The sequence below is a fragment of the Schistocerca gregaria genome, chromosome 3 (assembly GCF_023897955.1).
Source record: "Schistocerca gregaria isolate iqSchGreg1 chromosome 3, iqSchGreg1.2, whole genome shotgun sequence".
In the NCBI taxonomy this organism is placed as follows: domain Eukaryota; kingdom Metazoa; phylum Arthropoda; class Insecta; order Orthoptera; family Acrididae; genus Schistocerca; species Schistocerca gregaria.
Genome location: NC_064922.1, coordinates 457,494,004 through 457,500,095, shown reverse-complemented (window position 1 = coordinate 457,500,095; position 6,092 = coordinate 457,494,004).

Here is a 6,092-nt window from a genome sequence, read left to right as displayed (position 1 = left end):
TAATGGGTTAAGAACTGAAACAATCCAAAAGGTAGTATCATTACAGTTTTAAGTATGTCACTGCTTGGCACTGGAATCTGATTATATGATTTTCAGCAGCTTAACACTCAAAATGGCTGTACCCGTCAGAGCACTGGTAAAATCCTGGACGTTTGGTATTGGATATCTAATCCAGTATTGTTCAGGTGTTCACCACACAATAATCACAGCAATGACATCATGAACCATCCTTCCTGCACATTAGATGGAATGGTGAGAACCAGTGACTGTCTATGTGACTCTGTCCTGAAGCATCTCATTGAAAATAATTTTGGTCTCATGTAGCGGTTCTGGTGCAATCTGGTGGGCATGTAACAAAAGAGGCAGACCAAGGGTGGTATGGATTTTGCACTGCTTTACATGTGGCCACACCCTGTGGCTTCGTGGTGTGCTTCGTTTCCTAGGCTACATTTGTAAGTGAGGCAAAGTCGCTCTATGAAGGTGTCTTATGCATCTCAAAAGTTTCTTGGGCTGCTTCTAGTTCACATTCTGTGCCTTCAGAGTATCTTATAATGCACTGTTTTCTCTGGCACAGTTCTCAAAAATATCTTCTAAATATTTCTTTTCACTTCACTCTCAAACAGTGCACAATCTTCACATGAGCTCCAGTTTCTCTTATTTTGTTACAATGATCATGTCTCCCTATGTAGGTGGGTGCCAACAAAATATTTTCACATTTGGAGGGGAAAGTTAGTGATTAAAATGCCACGAGAAGATTCTGACGCAATGAAAAATGCCTTTCTTTCAATGAATGACATGCCACTTTGCTTATCATATCCAAGGCACTCCCTCATCTTTTTCATTATAATACAAAATAACTGCCATTTTTCTATCTCTCCTGATGTCCTCCATCAGTACTGACACAGATCCCACACTGCACAGCAGTACTCCAGAAGACAATGGACTAGTGTAGCATATGCAGCCTCTTTATGATCTGCTGCATCTTCTAAGCATTCTGCCACTAAATCACAACAGTCTTTGGTCTGAATCACAGTCTTTGGTTTGCTTTCCCCGCAACATTATCTATGTGATCATTTCAGTCTTAGTTATTTATAACTGTAATCCCTAAGTATTTAAGGATTCGCTGCCTTTAGATTTGTGTGACGTATCATGTACCAGAAATTTGGCTGATTCCTTTTAGTACTCATGGATGACTTCACACTTTTCATTATTTAGAGTTAGCTGCCACTTTTCACACCATACAGGATTCTAGTCTAAGTAATTCTGCAATTGGTTTTGATCATCTGATGACTTTATGAGATGGTAAATGACAGCATCGTCTGCAAACAATCTAAGAACTGGCTCAGTTATCTCCTAAACTTTTTATCTACATTAGGAACAGCAAAGGCCCTATAACACTTCCTTGGGCAATGCCAGATGTCACTTCTGTTTTACTCAAAGCAATTCCATCAATTACTATGAACTTTGACCTTTCTGACTGTAAATAACAAATCTATAGTCACACAACAGATGTGGTACTCCATAGGCACACAATTGGATTAGAAATCACACACGAGGAATGGCGTCAAAAGCCTTCTGGGAAACTAAAAGTATGGGATCAGTTTGAGATCCCCTATTGACAACACTCATTACTTTGTGTGAATAAAAAGCTAGTTGCATTTCACAAGAATAATATTTTCTGACTCCATGTAGATTATTTATCAATAAATCATTTTCTTCAAAGTAGCTAATGCATATAATCTGAACACAGTATGTGTTCCAAAATCCTATTGCAAATCAACATTTTGTAATGTAATATGTAATATTAGCAAATTATTCCTGTGAACTGTGCCACTGTCCAGTCTTTAGGTACAGATCTTTCATTGAGTTAGCAGTCATATATGATTGCAAAGTATGACACTCTTGTGCAGTGTACTCTGAAAAGGATGTAACTGATATACAATTTGAACTTAATGAAGGCAAGGCTAAGTGTTTTAAGCCACTTCACTACACTGTATATCTATTTCCATGTTACTCATCTTGGCAGTTGTTATTGATTCAAATGGAATATTTACTTTGTCTTCTTTGGGTACCACTATCATCAGAAACAAGGCCATTGCTCTATCATAGCATGAAGATACTGATTGTGTTTTACTTATGGTGTACTTTATATACAACCACAATCTCTCTGGATTTTCTGCCAGATTTCAAGACAATTTAACTATTAAAAACATCCCACATTGAAGTTCATACTGAATGTCAAGCTTCACTTATTTTGGGTATTTTGTGCTCTTTTAAATTTGGCATTCTTTGGCAACTCAGTAGCATCTCTTATTAATTTATTTGGTTTATGTCTCTCGACTGCCATTGCTATTTTTTCTTTGAATGTAAACCACATCTGGTTCACGCTTACATTGTCAGACTGGAAGGAATGGATTCTGTTGCATAGGAATGCGTCAAGAAAATTTTTATCTGCTTTTCTATGAATTTTATGTTTATTTTTGGTGGATTTGAATGTTATGGTATTCAGTCCTCCAACAACAACCTTGTGGTCACTGAACCCCGATATCCATCAGGATTACTTTTTACTACAGGTATAGTGTTGCATCCATTTACATTTTGATGGGTCTTGCTTGAACAAATTGTTCAAAATAAGTTTCTGAAATAGCATTCAGCGCAATTTTGGACAACGTTTTATGCCTATCACAGACTTCAGACAAATATTTCAGAGAACATATTGAGGGTAGATTTAAGTCACCATAAACTGTAACTGTAAGATTGGGTACCTATTTGAGATAATACTCATATTTTGTTTGAACTGTTCAGCAACTGTATCATCTGAGTTGGGAGGTCAATAAAAGGAAGCAATTACTAATAACCAAACTAATTCAAAGAACTATCTACTTCAATTTCACTACAAGGTAAAGTACTCCTGACAGCAATAAATACTTCACCACTAGTTGTATTTATTCTATCCTTCTAAACACCTCTAGGTCCTTTATAAAACTTTTGACTGAACTTGCCGCCGGCTTTTGTCTGCTTTCAGTGCCTATGTATAAAGATTTCACCTTCAGTGCTTTCTATTAGCACTAGGAGCTGTGGTTCTTTTCCAACTCAGCTATGGCAATTTACATTTACAGTATCAATTGTTGTTAGGCCTAACCTCATCCTGTGTTTACCCTGCACCCTTTTAGACTGATGTCTTTTCTGTTGTTTCCTAAGACCATCTAAGCTAAATGAACTGCCCAGTCCCCTCCATGCATCCATTTCCTGTGTATAGTGTATCCCTGACCTATGAAGCAGAAACAGAGAGAACCTTTCCCCCATCAGAAGTGACAACATTGTTCGTACTGACATGGGACAGGGCTGCACCCTTGCTTCTTATGGCATCTGGAAGCACCCATTTCACACATGGGATGACTCCTCCCGATATGCACACGGAGTGCACACTGGATTTCTTCTCCTCCTTGGCTGTCATTTCCTTAGGGGGCCTCATTATACACCTAATGTTGGAGCCTCCAACTACCAGTAAACCCATCCTGTGTGACTGCTTCGATTTTGTAGATTCAGTCTTCCTCTGAAACATGGCAAGTGACTGCATCTGGCTCATCATGCCTATCTAAAACAGACAGTGCCTGAAACCTGTTGGTCAGGCAAACCAGAGATAGCTTTCATTTGCCGCCCCCCCCCCCCCCCCCACTCCACAACCTCGCAGGAAGTTTTTCACTGACTGCTACACCTTGGAAAGACCTCACACTGAACCACACGTGTGGGGTCAACCTCAGTGAGGGCTGCACTTCAATCAGAAGACATGGGACCTTTCAGATGTCCCTTGGATACACACACTTGCCCCCCCCCCCCCCATAATGCCCAATTGCAAAAGCCTCAAGCCATGTGACAGAGGCCAGTACTGCCTGGAGCTCTGAATGAAGGGTCACCAACAACACAGCATTCACAGTCCCTATCCATTCTGAAAATGACGGATGTACTTTAGCCGGTTGTTATCTCACGCAATCATGCCAGACAAAAACACAAACATGCAAGAAATTTAAGAGTTTTAATTAAAATAGTACACAGGAAACTCTAAATTAGTTATTTCTTATTGGAAGCTGTGTCAATTCACAAACGAAATGGTGCGCTTCAATGCATTGCTATAGGGACAGAAGCTACCACTCAACAGTAACTGCCTAAAGAAAAAAAAAAAGAAAAAAAAAAAAGAAAGAAAGAAAGAAAGAAAGAAAGAGAGAGAGCCTGTCACGATGCAAACAGTGGTACTATGCACTATACAGTCATAACACTGGTGCACGATCATCTTCACTATTATGGAGCTCAGATACCAAGTTGCAATGGTAGGACTCCCATTGGCCTCTTTCATCATCCCATACAGAAGAAAGATGGCGTCTGGTATAGTAGGACTAATGAATTGCTCCATGAAAATTAATTGTGTAGTGTCTATAGTGTGTATTATGTTGTGAAATAGTATGTAAAGGAATAAAAATTTATTCTACATTGCAAAAATGGTACCACACAGAATGTTTTGGTGTTATTAACTTTAATAATCCAAGTTGTGAATGCGGGGTAACAACGTGTAACAGCTGACAGACTGCAGCCAAAATGTTTGCCGACGGACAAGACGAAAGTGTATTATGTTCTCTACAGCGTGATGTGGAAATGCGTGAACAGTATACAAATCTACTTAAGAAAATGATGAGAAGCCTTCTTAGCAACTCGGATAGTATTAACGATGATAACAGTGAATATGTTGCACATAATCCAGTGCATCATAAACAGTGTGAAAACATGCTTCACGCAGCTAAACGTACATATCAGAGCACTTGAGGCAGGTGTGAATACAGATAAAACCACATTCGGGGGAGAATATGTTATGTCTAGTGCAGTGCGTCATAAACAGTGTAAAAATATGCTCCATACAGCTGTAAACATAGCAATAAATACGCAGAGTGAAATAGCTACAGGCAGGCCTACCTGTACTGTAAACCACACAAAGGAACATGCGCAAATTAATACAGTGTTACATTCGCAAATTTCTGAATCAAATGTGTGTATTTATTCTGACAGCCATGGACGTGGTCTTGCTGAAATAATATGTGATAATTATCGTGTAAATGCAACCGCCATTGTAAAACTGAGGGCACCTATGTCTGAAATCACAACAAACATAAAAGTCAGAAATCGCTCCAGCACAACTCAGTGTACAATTATAATAGGTGGAGCTAATGATGTCTACAGGAATGAACTTTAAAATCCACTAACAATTTGAAAGAAATTTTGAGTTTTGCTAGAACACCTCTAATTGTCGTTGGTATTCCCCATAGACACAATCTTATGACTACTTCTATTGTAAATAAAGAAATCATTAAGGCTAACAGACAATTCAAGAAGATATGCAAAGCATTCCAGAACTCGCATTTCATGAGTGTAGATTCATTGGAGAGAGAACATTATACCCAGCATGGCCTGCATTTAAACAACAGGGGAAAGATTCTATTAGGACAAAAAATCCGAGACTTCCTTTGTTCACTAGGCAGATGCAAGGAAAGTGAGCCCATTATTCTTCCACCTCCAGTAACCCAGTCTACAGCATCGTGTGTAGGACAACAATCACCATCTTCAACATGAGCAGATCAGCCTACACTGCTGGCAGCTTCATCAACAGTACCTACTAAGGAAAGTGAGCCCTTTATTCTTCTGCCTCCAGTAGCAGCCCAGTCTACAGCATCTTCTCCAGTACTACAATCAACATCTCAGTAGAAGCAGATCAACTTACATCACTGACAGGTTCAACAACAGTACCAACTAAACCAACAGAAGCAATGAAAAGCACCCGCCCCTTAAGCAAAAGAAGAGTGTCACCACCAGGCCATCTCAAAGATTTTTTATTGGAGGCAGGCAGCAATCAGCCAATGCGATGAGCACTGCAACAGACGCTAAGCATAAAATATTAGTAGTTTTGTATCAAAATGTACAGGGTATAATTAGTAAGATTCCAGAATTAGAAGTACTATTGCTTGATGAACTAAAATATGTTTCAGTTTTATGTGTATGTGAACATTGGCTAAAAGAAAATCAAACTTTTACTGCCAGAATAACAG